Source organism: Amblyomma maculatum, chromosome 10, assembly GCF_055883805.1.
Source record: "Amblyomma maculatum isolate TAMU_Amacu chromosome 10, ASM5588380v1, whole genome shotgun sequence".
NCBI lineage: Eukaryota > Metazoa > Arthropoda > Arachnida > Ixodida > Ixodidae > Amblyomma > Amblyomma maculatum.
Window position 1 is genome coordinate 133,774,987 of NC_139353.1, and position 17,460 is coordinate 133,792,446.

A 17,460-nucleotide genomic window follows, 5' to 3' on the forward strand; every position below is an offset into this window, starting at 1 on the left:
CCTAGACTGGGTCGGACTCCAGACAGAGGCCCACAGACGAAAACATCTATCCCACCCAACATATAAGAGAACACATACTGGTACCACCCTTACCTCGAAACATGCACCCAGACTACAACAAAGAACGCAGAGAACACAGAGCCAAAACCATCGTTAAAAGAATGAAACGCAAAGCAGTCGATGAAGTTGCTTATATAGACGCATCATGCGGACGACACGGAGCAGCTGTCTCGGCAGTAGTAAATGGAGAAGGTGCACCTAAAATTGCGGCCTCAACACGCACCCGTGACATTAATACAGCTGAAGAGGTCGCAATAGCGCTCGCATGCACTGGTACACAGGCCAAAACTATAATCAGCGACATCAAAACGGCTGTCTGGAATTTTGCAAAAGGACGGATCTCAGAGGAGGCTATACAAATCCCATTATTAGAACCATATCCATCATATGGATGCCAGCACACGAGTCTGTCCCTGGCGATGAAGCTGCGCACCTGCTGGCCCGAGGTCTCTACCACCGGGCAGCGGCAGAAAAGCCCGAATGCAAGGGAATTAAAGATTGCGCTATCACATACAATGAGATCACAGAATCTTACAAATTAGATCGAAAAGTATACCCTCCCCCAGATCGGTCTCTCACTAACAATGAAGCACGCATCTGGAGGCGATTACAAGCCGATAACTACATCTGCCCTGTCTGGGTTTTCTTCACACAGACAGGGAAGGAAGAAGATTCTAAATGGAAAAATTGCTGCCAAAAAGGCACGCTAGATCATATAATATGGCAATGCGACGATTCCCCAGGCGCCGGCATTACCATTGATAGTAGAGAAGCCTGGGAGGTTTGGCTGCGGAGCGGAGATCCCACCGTTCAGTGGCACGCGACCCGCCTGGCGGCTGAGGCCGTGAAGAGTGCTTGTAACCTCACCTGACCTCAGCCTGCGGGGCCCTCCTGACTCGCTCCCCGGCCTGCGTGCCGGGGGCGGGAGATGAAGGGCTCCTTTTTGGTGGAAATAAAGGTTTCATTCATTCATTCATTCATTCATTCATTCCATTAATTAATTAATTCATTCATTCATTCATTCATTCATTCATTCATTCATTCATTCATTCATACTTTCGAATTGCGCTCCAATCCCTTCCTGTGCTCTTTTTCGGCTCGGCGTAAGGTTGCGTGACGTCACATCTTTCACGTCACCCTAATTGATTTATTTAATTACTATTGTAGTATTTGATACATTCAAATGTGGCACCAAGTCATCCGCTGAGACCATTTTCACCTTTGATATATTATTTTACCCTCTAAATATTTACCTAATTAACCTATTGGCCTAATTACTTTTTCGCGCACAACATTACATCCCCCTCTATTTATTAACACCACTTCTTAACCTCTACGGCTGCTCAATTACTCACATTTGTTGCGGACACAGTTTTCCAAATTGCGCGCCGATCCCTTCCTATGCCCTTCTCCGGCTCTACTTCCGGGAGCGCGACGTCACATAAACTACGTCACATTAAATCACTTCTTTATTAATTTTCCTCTCTGGTACTTTCAAATTGCGCGCCAATCCCTTCCTATGATCTTTTTCGGCTTCTTGACGTTACATTCTTGACGTTACCTTAATTGACTGATTCAGTTAACTATTTTAGTACTTGATACATTCAAATGTGGCGCCAAGCCATTCGCTAATGAGACCATTTTCGTCTTTACTTTTTCATTTTTCCTCTAATTAATGACCGAATTCACTTATTGACATTATTATTTTTTCGCACACATTACGTCACCCTCTATCGAATGACACCACTCAACAATCTCTACGACTTTTCAATTACACCTGCTGCGGACATAATTTTGCGTGCTTTGCCTCTAAATAATTACTTAATTAGTTTTTTGACTTATCATTTCGGATTCGACATTACGTCACCCTCTATCGATTGACACTACTCATTAACCTCTCCCATTTCTCAATTGCACACAACCGCATCGAACAACTTTTATATTTTTTGCCTTTAATCATCATCATCATCATCATCATCATCATCATCATCATCATCAGCCTGATTATACCCACTGCAGGGCGAAGGCCTCTCCCATATTTCTCCACTTAACCCGGTTCTGTGCTAGCAGCATCCACTTGACCCCTGCGAACTTCTTAATCTCATCCGCCCACCTAACTTTCTGCCGCCCCTTGCTACGCTTTCCTTCCCTTGGAATCCAGTTTGTTACCCTCAGCGACCATCGGTTATCCTCTCTTCGCACTACATGTCCTGCCCATGTCCATTTCTTCTTAATTTCTACTAGAATGTCGATAACTTGAGTTATTTCTCTGACCCACTCTGCACGCTTTCTATCTCTTAATGTTACCCCTACCATTTTTCGTTCCATAGCCCTCTGGGTTGTCCTCAACTTAAGTAGGACTCTCTTGGTTAGCCTCCACGTTTCAGCCCCATAGGTGAGTACAGGCAAGATGCAACTGTTGTATACTTTCCTCTTGAGCGATACCGGTAAGCTGCTAGTCATAATCTGCGAGTGCTTGCCAAATGCGCTCCATCCCAATCGTATTCTTCTTGTTATTTCCTTTTCGTGGTCCGGATCTGCGGTTGCTACCTGTCCTAAGTAGACATATTCGCCTACTACTTCCAGTATTTCGCTACCTAATGTAAACTGCTGTTCCTTCCCGAGGCTGTTGAACATTACCTTAGTCTTCTGCATATTGATTTTCAAGCCTACCTTTCTACTTTTCCTGTCTAGGTCATCAATCATTATTTGCAGTTCATCCCCCGAGTTGCTTAGCAAGGCAATGTCATCAGCAAATCGCAGATTACTGAGGTATTCTCCATCTACCCTTATCCCTAACTGCTCCCATTCCAAGTCTCTGAATACTTCCTCTAAACAAGCTGTGAATAGTACTGGGGAGATTGTGTCTCCTTGCCTAACACCTTTCTTTATGGGAATTTTGTTACTTTCTTTATGCAGAACTAAGGTTGCTGTGCAGCCACTATATATATTGTTACGGTACGCAGTGAAAGAGACGATGACGAAGTGCTGGGCTGGTAGAAGAAGACGACGCTGCAGCTACGTCTGGTTCTCCTGTGAGCGTGTCCCTGACTGTGAACTCTTGCGGCTACGACGTACCATCGCCTCCTAATATCTCGACGTGCCTCGTAACATCTTGGTGGAGCTGCCGGGTTAGACACCAATACCGCAAGCTGGATCTCCGTAGTGGCCGCCAACTTGGTGCTAGTACTATGCAGTCCGACGCAGCTACCTGTACAGCGGCAGAACCAGCGCCCACTGTCGTCGTTGCGCAGCCTCGTGATCCGGGAACCTTTTGCGGCACCGATGACATCGACGTCGAAGACTGGCTCGCTATGTACGAGCGAGTCAGTAAGCACAACCGATGGGACGCAACGTTGATGCTTGCAAATGTCATTTTCTACCTGGCTGGTACGGCGCGCGTCTGGTTCGAGACGCACGAAGAAGATCTAACATCCTGGGACATGTGCAAAGAGAAGCTTCGGGTTCTCTTTGGCAAGCCAATCGGACGCAAGCTCGGCGCTAAAAAGGACCTGGCATCGCGAGCACAGTCGTCGACCGAATCATATCTGTCGTACATACAAGACGTACTAGCTCTATGCCGCAAAGTGAACAGCGCCATGCCCGAGTGTGACAAGGTGGGCCACATCTTAAAGGGCATTGCTGACGACGCTTTTAACCTTCTATTTTGCAAAGATTGTACGACGGTCGACTCCGTCCTCGAGGTATGCCGGCTGTTTGAGCAAGCTTAACATCGTCGTATTGCTCCCCGCTTCGACCGCTTGCCAAACACAGTTGCTACGTCTTCGTGCGAAGACCTGCCAACACTGCAACAGCCGTCACATGAGCCAAACTTGACCAGGATCGTTCGCAGAGAGCTGGAGGCAATGGCCCCTGTCGCATTCACACCTCAGCCGGCGGATGCTACTATAGCACTGATCCAAGCTGTCGTTCGGCAAGAATTCGCGAACGTGGGCCTTAATGCAAGCGTAAGCCTCATCTCTGGTCAGCCGTCCGCACAGCCATCTGTCCAGCCCACCGTTCCGGTGGTAGCTGCTGCGGCTCCGACTGCGCGCTTCCCGACGCGATACCCCGAATCTACCCGATGCTACCGCAACCCAGAAGAATGGCGGACCTTCGACAACCGACCCATCTGTTTCAACTGCTCACGTGCCGGCCACATTTCTCGCCATTGCCGCAGCCGTTGGGTTCCGCCACCTCGACCTCGCTACTATCATGATCGCAGCACCGCCTACGGACCACACCCAACCTCTCTCCGCGATATGCCCTCTCGTGACTTTAACCCGCCATCCCCGCGCATGTCCAGCCGATCGCCGTCTCCCCAGACCCGCCGTTCCCGCTCGCCCCTACCTCACCGTTCCTCGTCCCCTCATCCTCACTTCTCTGGCCCGCTCCCGGAAAACTGATCAATGCAGCTCCCGGAGGTGAAGCTGCATTGACGACCCGGCCCGAAAATCCTCTGCTGACCCTCGCTCATCGCCGCAATCTTCTAGATATCTGTGTAGATGGTGTGCCTGTTACCGCCCTCATTGACACTGGTGCCCAAATTTCCGTCCTCAGCTCTTCGTTTCGCCGCCGACTCAAAAATGTTGTCACACCCGCCTCTTCATCAGCCGTTCGTGTCGCCGACGGAGGCGTCGCTACCGTCGTGGGACTTTGCACTGCGCGCGTGAGCATTTGTGGTCGAACTACCCCTGTGCTCTTCACTGTAATCGACCACTGCCCCCACGATGTGATCCTCGGCATCGACTTTTTAACGGCGCACTCTGCCCTGATTGATTGTTCAAGTGGCCTCCTTCGCTTAGACCTGCCTTTCTGCTCCGACCGCACAGATATCAAGCCACGCCTCTGCTCCGTCGAGTTTGTTCGCCTACCGCCCGAAGCTGCCATGTATGTTCCTTTGGCCCCGTTTCCTGCTATTCCTGATGGTACATACGTCACTTGTCCAATCACCGATGTTGTTCTCCACCGTAACGTCATACTCCCTCACACTGTCCTGACCGTCACGGATAACAGAACCTATCTTCCCGTCCTTAACTTTAGCCGCTCTGTGCAAGTTTTGCCCCATGGCATTGCACTCGCTGACTTGCTTCCGTTGGCTGACTGCGAAGTTTCTGCCCTCAAGCCTGTGCCTTTGTCTGAACCCCCCGTATCAGCTTCTCGTTCGACCCTTTTTACTCCCATGATAGCACCGGATTTGACACCTCAGCAAGCCGGTGCTCTCTCCGACCTTTTGCTTTCGTACTAGGACATTTTTGATTTTGCCGACCGACCTTTGGCCCAGACATCTGTCGTTACCCATCGCATCAATACTGGTGATGCCAGCCCTATTCACAGAAGGCCTTATCGAGTCTCTCTTGCTGAGCGCCACGTGATACAGAAGGAGGTCGATAAGATGTTGACAAATAATATTATTGAGCCTTCCTGCAGTCCCTGGGCGTCTCCTATCGTTTTAGTCAAAAAGAAAGATCAAACTTGGAGATTCTGTGTAGATTACCGCCACCTCAATCAGATCACTAAAAAAGACGTTTATCCGCTCCCGAGAATTGACGACGCCCTCGACTGCTTGCATGGTGCCAGCTATTTTTCCTCGATCGACATGCGTTCCGGCTACTGGCAAATAGCTGTCGACGAACGGGATCGAGAGAAAACCGCATTTGTTACCTCTGACGGACTATACCAATTCAAGGTCATGCCATTTGGCCTCTGTAACGCTCCTGCGACCTTCGAGCGCATGATGGACTCGCTTCTCCGTGGCTTCAAGTGGACAACGTGCTTATGCTACTTAGATGACGTTGTCGTTTTCTCTCCTACGTTCACAAGTCACCTTGAACGGCTTTCTACGATACTGGCAGTCTTTCGCCGCGCCGGTCTTCAACTCAACGCAAAAAAATGCAGCTTCGGCCGCCGCCAGATCAAAATCCTGGGACATTTGGTTGACGAAAATGGTGTGCAGCCCGACCCTGATAAAGTTCGTGCAGTCCGCGAGTTCCCTACACCACGTAATACAAGTGATGTGCGAAGTTTTCTCGGGCTCTGCTCCTACTTCCGTCGCTTCATTCGGAACTTCGCTGACCTAGCACGTCCCCTTACCTCCCTTTTGCAGAAAAACGTGAATTTCTCGTGGAGCCATGAACAAGCTCAGGCCTTCACAACGCTCATTTCCGCGCTCACCGCTCCTCCTGTACTGGCGCACTTCGACCCGTCTGCTCCTACAGAACTGCGCACCGACGCTAGCGGACATGGTATTGGCGCCATCCTTGCACAGTACCAGCACGGCCACTCTCGTGTGATTGCCTATGACAGCCGCCTTATATCTCAGTCCGAGCGCAATTATTCCATTACGGAGCGCGAATGCCTTGCACTTGTTTGGGCGTTGACCAAATTCCGCCCTTATTTGTTTGGGCGGCCCTTCAGCGTAGTGACGGACCATCATGCCTTGTGTTGGTTGTCATCACTTAAGGACCCTACTGGCCGCTTAGGTCGCTGGGCCTTGCGATTACAAGAATACACGTTTACTGTTGTGTACAAGTCAGGCCGCCTACATCAAGACGCCGACTGCTTGTCTCGCCACTCCGTCGACCCTCCTGAACTTCCTGACAATACTGCTGACGACTGCGTTTTGTCCATTTCGAACTTTCTCCACATCGGCGTCGAACAGAGTCGGGATCCTTCCCTGCGCCCCATTATTGATCACCTGCGCAACGACAGCACCGATCCGCCCATCAGTATGTTTGTGCTGCTTAATAACACATTATACCGACGCAATATGCGCCCAGATGGTGTAGACCTTTTGCTTGTTGTCCCGACACATCTACGCTCTGCTGTTCTTGCGCACCTTCATGAGGCTCCTACAGCAGGGCACCTAGGAGTGTCCCGCACATACGACAATGTTCGACGGCGATTCTACTGGCCTGGCCTCTACCGCTCTGTTCGTCGCTACGTCGCCGCCTGTGAGTTGTGCCAGCGCAGGAAGACCCCGTCTCTTCACCCTAGTGGGCCCCTGCAACCACTCGCAGTTCCAACTGAGCCCTTTTCTCGAGTTGGTCTCGACCTGCTCGGGCCATTCCCCACATCGACTTCAGGGAACAAATGGATTGCCGTAGCGACTGATTACGCCACCAGGTATGCCATAACCAGAGCTATCCCCACCAGCTGTGCCTCCGACGTTGCAGACTTTCTTTTGCATGACGTCATCTTGCTTCATGGTGCTCCTCGTCAACTGCTCACCGATCGCGGTCGCTGCTTCCTTTCTAAAGTTGTTAATGACCTTCTGCGCTCATGCGCTACGGGCCACAACTTCACAACGGCCTACCATCCACAAACAAACGGTCTTACTGAGCGCCTTAATCGTACCCTGACCGATATGATGTCAATGTATGTTTCTGACCATCACCGTGACTGGGACATCTCTTTACCTTTCATAACATTCGCTTATAACTCCTCACGGCATGATACCGCCGGATACTCTCCCTTTTATCTACTCTTCGGCCGCGACCCTCTACTTCCCTTCGACACCTTACTGCCTCTTGACGATTCCTCCTGCAGTTACGCTTCTGATGCCATCGCCCGCGCTGATGCCGCCCGTCATATTGCTCGAGACCGGCTTGATGCGTACCAGCGTTTTGAAAAGCACCGTTACGATCGGCAGCACCGTGACGCCTACTACCCTCCTGGCTCCCTCGTACTCCTCTGGCTCCCTGCTCGACGTGTAGGCATGTGCGAGAAACTTCTGCCCCGCTATGTGGGCCCTTACCAGGTCTTGCGGCAACTTACTGACGTGACGTACGAGATTATCCCTGTGAACCGCCACTCTCCGGCAAACCATCATCCAGAAGTCGTGCATGTCGCCCGTCTCAAACCTTATATCTCGCGCTCACCTGTGTAGTCTACGCACCGGGACTGTGCTTCTTCCGCGGGGGGGGGGGGTATTGTTACGGTACGCAGTGAAAGAGACGATGACGAAGTGCTGGGCTGGTAGAAGAAGACGACGCTGCAGCTACGTCTGGTTCTCCTGTGAGCGTGTCCCTGACTGTGAACTCTTGCGGCTACGACGTACCATCGCCTCCTAATATCTCGACGTGTCTCGTAACAATATCTTCCAGCACTTTCACGTACGGCTCGTCTACCCCCTGATTTCGCAATGCCTGCATCACCAGGTTTGAACCGAGTCAAATGCTTTTTCGTAATCAATGAATGCTATGTATAAGGGCTGGTTATATTCCGAGCATTTTTCTATCACCTGATGAAATTACCTAATTAACTTATTGGCCTAATTATTCTTTCTGCAGCAATATTGCCTTAGCCTCTATCGATCGACATTACTCATAACCTCTAACACTTCTCAATAACTCGAAACTGCTGTGGATACCACGACTTTGATCTGCTGGCACGATCTACAGACGCGGTCTGCGGACACAAATCTGTGAACATAGCGAAGTAAAGCTTTCGCGTTAATAAAGCGGAGAAAGCGTATGAGAGAAAAGAATCAAAATGAAATTTTGCGCCTATCTTTAATACTTGAACGGAAATTGGTGAAAGTTAAAAATAACTACTTTTCTGAAAGACTTATCCAGTTCATGAAAACTTCCCCGCAGCATTTCTGGCGTTATCTTTCACCCTCGAATGAAACAAATATGGTTTACAGCGGATGATTCAGTTATTACTGATAATTAAAAATCGGTAACAGGTGTAATATACTTATTTTCAGTCTGTATTTAGCCCTCCTAACTCCTTGCCCCACAATTCTCGAAGCGGACTGTGTGCCCCGCCATCTGAAATGCCGGAGATTATCTTGTCCCAACAAGGCATTATTTCCTTCCTCCCAATTTAGATACAAGAGCCTTCCGGTCCTGATGCTATTCTTAATGAGTTAATGAGTTCTTAATGAATGTTATTCTTAATGAGGCGGTACAACGTATTTGTGAACCAACATTCCTTACCAAATGATTGGCTACAGGCTAGGGTAGTACCAGTGCACAGATCTGTAAGCAAGCACATTCGTGACAAGTACATACCAATTTCTATCACTTGCACTTGTTGCAAGATCTTGAGCGCGTCGTGGTTAACTGCTTAACTAAATGCCTTGAGGACGCAAACACGCTAAATTACAATCAACATGGTTTGAGGCGGAAACTGTCTACTTTTACTCAACTTGTGGAAACCCTGCATGATTTTTCAAAAGCAGTAAACCACAGGAATCAAGCGCATGCAATTTGCTGAGACATGTATAAACCAGTTGACCTGGGTTTCTTCCTCAGCAAAAACACTAGGAACCGTTTTCCATGAAAATATGCTATGGAATTCTCACACAGATAGCATAACAACTAAACTGCGTAAAGCGTTAGGCATGTTGAGAAAAGTGCAGCACTTTTAACCCATCCCTCGAAAGCTAATGCTCTATAACACGATTTTTGCATCTCATCTGAAATATTGTCATTTCGTTTGGGGTAATGGTACCAAGAAATCAATAAATAGGTTAGTTACATTACAAAACATGCAGTTCGAGCAATTGCAAACGCTCCATACAATTCCCACACTTCTGATCTATTTCGTAAATACAAGATTGCTAAACTTCCTACACTCTACGAGCATCAGTTGTTAGAATCCCTGAAATTGGAAGTCCATAAATATAGAACAACATTACGGGCTGCTGCCAACTTAGAGATTAACATGTCATCTCGTTCCACCCGCCATCATGAACATTGGCAGCTTCCACGACCGCGTACAAACTATGGTCTCCAGATGTTTCAAAACACCCTTCCAAGTATACTGAACAAATACAAGCTAGCGGACGAGCAGCAGCGTATTCTAACCGAAGAAAATAATATTTGAAATTACTAACCAGTAATGCACAATTTGAATGTATTTTTTGAATGAAAACATATTTCCTTCTTTTTTGTTTGTTTCCCATTTGTCTCAGTATGTATATGTTCTTGCTAATATGAAGTGGTTGCTACTTGTTGTTCTTCCCATTATATATGTATACTGAGCTTCCAAACTGTCGTGATTGCTGCCATGTTGTTTGGGGAGACGAGGCCAGTCAAGCTACTATTGACGCAGCTTTTATCCCGTCACCCTCGCCACACCTTGTACATCCCCTGTACTTGTTGTGGGAAATAAACTGAAACTGAAACCTTGTGCCTCATGATGAACTTAAAGACTGATTGACCTTGGCGGAAGACATATTGTACACTAGGTAAAAGCTACCTCACTAACGAAACCCAGTTTATGGAGGTAGTAATAATAAATAAATACTTAGTTCAAAGGAAAGGATTACCTTATAAGGTGTAAGGATTCAGTTCAGTTCAGTCTTTCTGTCGTGTCCGACTCTTCGTGACCCTATGGACCATATCACGCCATGCTTTCCGGTCTCTCACTATCTTCCTAACATCACATAACTTGATCTGCAGCGCCTCGAGGATGCCACCTAACCATCGCGTTCGCTGCCTACCCCTTCTTCGGTGACCCTCCACCTTTCCCAACATCAAATCTTTCTCCAGCGACTCCTCTCTTCTCATCAGATAACCAAAGTAGTTAAGCTTTAACTTTAGAATTTGACCCTCCAATGAGACGTCAGGGTTTATGGTCGACAATATCGACTGATTTGATCTTCTGGCGTCCAAGGAACTCTCAAGATTTTCCGCCAGCACCCCAATTCAAACGCGTCAATTCTTCGGCGGTCAGCCTTCTTCACAGTCCAACTCTCGCATCCATACATCACAACTGGAAATACCATAGCACGAGTTATACAGATCTTGGTTGGCAGACTACTGTCTCTGCTCTTTACTAGGCGGTCAAGGCTAGCTATGGCTCTCTTTCCCAGAAGTAGGCGTCTCCTAATTTCATGGCTGCAGTCTCCTTCCGGGGTTATCTTGGAGCCCAAGAAGAGAAAATATGTCACAGCTTCCACTTCTTGTCCCTTGATGCTCCAGGACTTGATGGGGCAAGACGCCATGATCTTTGTCTTTTTAATGTTCAGCTTAAGCTCAAACTTCTCCCTCTCTTCTTGTACGCGCATCAGAAGTCTCTTGAGTTCCACTTCACTTTCTGCCATTAAAGTGGTATCATCCGCATATCTAAGGTTGTTGATACGTTTCCCAGCAATCTTCACTCCAGCTGAAGACTCGTCCAGACCGGCCTTCCTCATGATGCACTCAGCATATAGGTTAAATAGGCAGGGCGACAGTATGCAGCCTTGACTCACTCCTTTCTCACTCGGAAACCAATCAGTAAGACCATGCCCAGTTCTGACTGTGGCCTCTTGCCCTTCATACAGGTTCCTGAGGAGACAGACGAGGCGAATTGGAACTCCCATCTCTTGGAGAGCTTGCCACAATCTGCTGTGATTACGCAGTCAAACGCTTTCGTATAATCAATAAAGCAGAAGTAGGTGGGTTTCTGGGTCTCGCTTGCTTCTTCCATGATCCAGCGAAGGTTGGCCATCTGGTCTGTAGTTTCTCTGCCCTTGCGAAACCTAGCTTGCACTTCCGGAAGCTTCCGATCCAAATACTGCTGCAGCCTACCTTGGAGGATTTTCAACATCACCTTGCTAGCATGCGAAATAAGCGCGATCGTGCGGTAGTTGGAACAATCTTTGGCACTGCCTTTCTTTGGAATGGGGATGTGAACTGACCTCCTCCAATCCTGTAGCCACTGCAGGGTTGTCCAAATTTGCTGACATAATGTATACAGAACGTTAACAGCGTCATGGTTGAGGTTTTGAAGCAACTCAGCTGGAATGCCATCAATTCCGCTTGCTTTGTTCTTAGCAAGCCTGGCTAAGGCCCATTCAACTTCACTCTTCAGGATGCCCTGCTCGAGATCAGTAATCACACCCGTATTATGTTGGGTTTGCACATCCGGGTCCTTCTATTTGAAATTACTAATCGGTAAAATATTTGAAATTACTAACCAGTATTGCACAATTTGAATGTATTTTTTGAATGAATGCATATATCCTTTTTTTTTTGTTTGTTTCCGGATAACCTTACACCAAAGTAATCGCTAATAGAATCGCAAAATGTTGCCCTGATTCTATTAGCGATTACTTTGGTAAAGGTATTTACGAAAGTAATCGCTAATAGAATAAGGGTAATTTTAGACGGCTACCAAGCAAAAGATCAAGCAGGTTTTAGGAAAGGATACTCGACTATCGATCATATCCATATCATCAATCAGGGGATATGAAAATGTTCGGAATATAATCAGCCCTTATGCATAGCAATCATTGATTATGAAAAAGCATTTGACTCAGTAGAAACCTTGGCGGTTATACAACAATTGCGAAATCAGGATGTAGACGAGTCGTACGTGAAAGTGCTGGAAGATATATATAGAGGGTGCACAGCAACGTTAGTTATGCATAAAGAAAGGAGCAAAATTCCTATAAAGAAAGGTGTTAGGCAAGGAGACACAATCTCCCCAGTACTATTCACACCTTGCTTAGAAGAAGTATTCAGAGACTTGGAATGGGAGCAGTTAGAGATACGAGTAGATGGAGAATACCCCAGTAATTTGCGATTTGCCTTGCTATTTAACTTGGGAGATGAATTGCAAAGAATGATTGATGACCTAGATAGGGAAAGTAAAACAGTAGGCTTGAAAATCAATATGCAGAAGACTAAGGTAATGTTTAACAGCCTAGGGAAGGAACAGCAGTTTACGTTAGGTAGCGAAGCACTGGAAGTAGTAGGCGAATATATCTATATAGGACAGGTAGCGACCGCAGATCCTGACCATGAAAGAGAAATAACAAGGAGAATAAGACTGGGATGGAGCGAATTTGGCAAGCAGTCCCAGATTATGACTAGCAGATTACCGGTATCGTTCAAGAGGAAAGTTTACAACAGTTGAATCCTACCTGTACTTACCTATGGGGCTGAAACGTGGAATCCAACAGAAGGCTCTACTTAAGTTGAGGGCAACGCAGAGGGCTATGGAAAGAGAAGTAGTAGGGATAACGTTGAGAGATAGGAAACGTGCATAGTGGGTCCGAAAAATAACTGTTATAGAAAGATACTTAGAACCAATCGGGCTCAGATGTTCGGCCGATAAATCGGAAGCGCTCCTTCTTGCGGCAATGTGATCGCCCATCGTCGCCGTATAAGGCAGGATAACCCGGAAATTACACTCAGGGTCAACGGTAACGTTATGCTAACGTTGGCAAGCGCTAAAGTTATGGGATTACGAATTCAAGCTAACGGCAGGAACTTGGAAGCAATACAGGGACTAGACGCTAGCACCAGTCAAACTTGTATTCTCCTGAAGTGGATCGCAAACATGCGGGCATGAAAGAAGCTAATTACCTTAGGCTAGTCCAATCTTTCATAAGCAGCAGGATAGTCTATGCGGCACTGTATTTACGGCTTCACAAGGCGGGATAGGAGAAATTTGACGTCCTCATTTGCAAAGGGATCAAAACGGCACTAGGTTTACCGCCCAATACTTCGGCAAATAAGATTTTGAGACCAGAGATTTGCAATACCCTCGAAGAGCTCATTGAGGCTGCAACGACCTCACAATACCAGAGACTTGCGCAGCCGTACTGGTCGGAGTATTTTGGGGAAACTGGGCTATGAGCCGCAAGCGTGCTGCAGGCGTAAATACTAAGTCTAGTCAGGTTAGGGACATATTAAAAATACTTCCGCTCAACCAAAACATGCACCCCGTCTACCATGAGAGCCGGAGGAATAATAGTGCAGCAGCGCTGCAAGCTCGTTTTGAGGGCAGACATGACGACTTATATACAGAAGGCGCACAATGCGCGGACAGTATGGGACGCGTTTTAGTAACAACTAGAGAAAACGGGGCTTGGTAGTTTGCTGCAGAAACCGACACTCGACCGCAACGGAGGCAGAAGAGGTGGTCATTGCGTTAGCTCTAACCCAACAAGAGGTCAAAATTATAGTTAGACTGCTATGTCCACATTTCGGCAATAGCAGAAAGAGCGTTGCTTGTGGTCCACCACCGGCAGAGCAGGTCCTACTCATTTGGAAACCGGCGCACCAGGGGCGGGGTTGAGAGGGAACGAGCGCACGCACTGGCCCGAGAATTAGCTACCTACCGGAACTCCCAGTGACGTCTTATACGCAAGCCCGTACCCATTGCGCGATGAGGAGCCCCTACAGTTCAATGAAGACCTTCATACATACCAAAATATCCTAAATCATTACAAATTAGGCAGATCAATGCTTCCAAAAGCGGGTAAGTAACTCACCAAAAGCGAGGAAGTTATGTGGAGTAAGCTACAAACTGGAGTACTCCCCAGCTTTACATCAAGTGGCACCTGGAAATTTTCAGCCCCAGGTGCAAACGTTGCAATGGCATAGCTGAGATGATCCATATGATAGGAAAGTGTCCTAGATTTGGAGAACCTGACAGAACAAATGAGTCCTTGGAGGCGCTAGTTATCAAACAGGACGAAAAAGGGCAACGTGAAGTCATCCGCCTCGCCCTGGCCACTGCTCACATCCAAGAGATTCAGGTCGACTGCTGAGGGGGAGAACAAGGCTGGGACAGAGCTGCGCCTCGGATCCTCGCCAACTTATTGACGGGTGCAAATAAATGTTAATTCTCTCCCTCTATGCTATGCCAATAACATTGCTTTCTCTATGCCTCAACAAAATACAGGTCGGGTATTTGCGGATGATTGCTTAATTTACTCTATCATTTCAAAGCCAGAAGACCAGTTGCCATTAAATTCGGCATTTAACTCCATTATTCAAAGGTGCACTACATCCCAAATGAAGATTATTTATACGAAAACTTCACATATTTTGCTGACAAACAAAACTAAAATATATATTTTTTCATTTCTAGAGAAAGTAGGCGGGCGACGTATAAAACGCGTAAGCTCGTGTAAATATGTAGTTGTTAGTGTATCTCCTAAGCTAAGTTGGAAATCACACGTTGATAACATATGTTCAAAAGTCGAAAATAAGTTGTGGTTTCTTAGACGAAAACTGAAGCTTGCTTTTGCAAAAGTAAAATTAACTGCCTATCTGATATGTCCGACATAGGAATACGCGAGCATCATGTGGGATCTCTATCAGTCAAAACAAATCGATAACATTGAAAACGTTCAAAGGGCGACAAGGTTAATTTTGTGAAAATTTATATATAAAGATTTTGTGACTGACATGCTACATGATTTACAACTTCCTCCACTATCGAAACGAAGAAAGACCATCAGGCTAAAATTTATTTGCTGTGAAACAATCCCTTCAACTAAATAAAAGCCCCTATTTGCAACAGCGTTCCTGTCGTCCTGTATGAAGCTCTCACAGCTATCAAGTTACACCGATGACGGCTCGTATTACTGTTTTAAAAATTATCTTTTCCCAAGAACAATAACAGAATGGAGCTTCCTGCGTCAAGCCTTTCTGCAAATAGACAACCTCCTCCATTTCCCATTACTAGATTAGACATACTCGATTAGATACCCTTGTCACTTTTTGTTTTAAGATGAAAGCCTTTTTAGGCTACTGGAACGCAATCTTGTGCGCGGGGGTTGCGCGCGTGATCTTTGTGCGAGGTTTGTCAAATTCCGCGAGATGTATTCTCCTCGTCGAGCGTTCCTGCCATCTTATCTCACACATGAACACACGCCAAAGAACGCCACGCGACAGGAGCGATGATGTAAAGTCCAAACTGATACTTGCCGTAGAAAGTGTGACAGATACTGCGTATTTACTTTCCTGCAAATCAATTACATTTAATACTGCAACGAACGCCCTAAGAGGCAAATGATAGGAGAGGAAGTGTAGGCTTTTGCTATTCTCGTCTTAAGATACAAATAAGAGACCCTATATTATTTCACGTTTTCGTGTGGTGGCTGTGGTGTCTTGTAAGCCGAATTATTGGTGAATATTTGTCCGCTAGTGTTGAACTTAGGTCCTGTATCTGCAGAGCAGGATGGTCTTGTCATTTTTTGAATTTTTTTTTTTTTTTTGGGGGGGGGGGGGAAATGCATAATAATGTTGTGCTGCTGGCTGTGTGTTTTTTCGTTGCATGAATTTGTATTCACCCTGTAATGGTCTTACGGCTTACAGTATAAATAAATAAATAAATAAATAAATAAATAAATAAATAAATAAATAAATAAATAAATAAATAAATAAATAAATAAATAAATAAATAAATAAAAGTCCGACATGATTTCTTGTTCGCGATCTTGAAGCGTATAAATATTGGTGATATTTGTCTCAATGGAATAAGCCTCTGCTATAAGAAGTCCTAAATAAGGCTAATTTTTAACCAAGAGCTAACCCAACCTATACCACTGAAATAATATTTTTGCCACAAGTATTTGTTCATTGTCATTTTTAGTGTTTTCCCTAAATCTTGAGCCCCTTTTTTCAGCCTTATTGAAAGCGCCCGTATTCGACTTTCTCCCTGGCTCAATGGAAAAGTAAGGTTTTGGCCTATGTTCATGACGTCGCCCTTTTTTGTTTTGACAAATTCAGTGCACTAAAGGCTTTGCATTTAACTGAACATTTGCACGGTATCAGGTGGGACTCATAATTTACACAAATGCAACGAATTGTGGTTGGGCGGATAGGGTACGAGCTCGAATCTTTTTAGGGGCATAAGTTAGGAGCGTGGCCCCTTACGTTACCTAGGTGTTCCTCTGCATGAGATTCGCAACAGTGGAGCATATTGGGATTCGGAAATCGTAGCTGTTAGACGACAAATTCATAAGTGGATGGGTCGGAAACTTTCGGCGCTTGCTCGCGCGCAAATCGCCAAAACATTCTTGTTTACAAACTTTGCCTACACCCTGCAAGTTCTACATTTCGCGAGAAAGAAGGTGCACGCAATACGCAGAATATTCGGAATTTTCATGGAGTGCTTTCAGTGGGTATTGATCCATCATGAGAAACTGTTTCTTTCCATAGACTTGGGTGCATTAAGCCTTGTTAACTTGTGCGTACAACAGCTAGTTTCGCGCTTTTAATTTTTTTAAATTGGCGAACCATCATTTTTTTAATATCTGTGCTTATTCGTTCTAATAGTTCCTACATGCCTTATCTGTTCACACCTACTCGACAGGCACATGAGGGCACTCAATGGGGATTCCTAAGCAGGTTGCAGACGTGCGCGTTTCTTCAGATGACCTTTACAGCCTATTCAGAAGGCAGATGAGGTTTTTCTCAGTTTTTCCGCTATACTTCTGTATCGGCAGCCCTTGTCAGGACTATCTGTGCATGTGCGTGAGCTTTCCTCAAACCGCTAACAGGCATTGAAATCACGCCATATAGTATTCGCTTTCGCCTGTTCGCCTGTTCGAAAAAACTATGATGATGCCTATGGACTTATTTAGTATGTGGAAGAGCCGAATGATTGGCCATCATGCTAAGCAGCCACAATCATTGGTTTTATTCCGAGAGGAGTGCATGG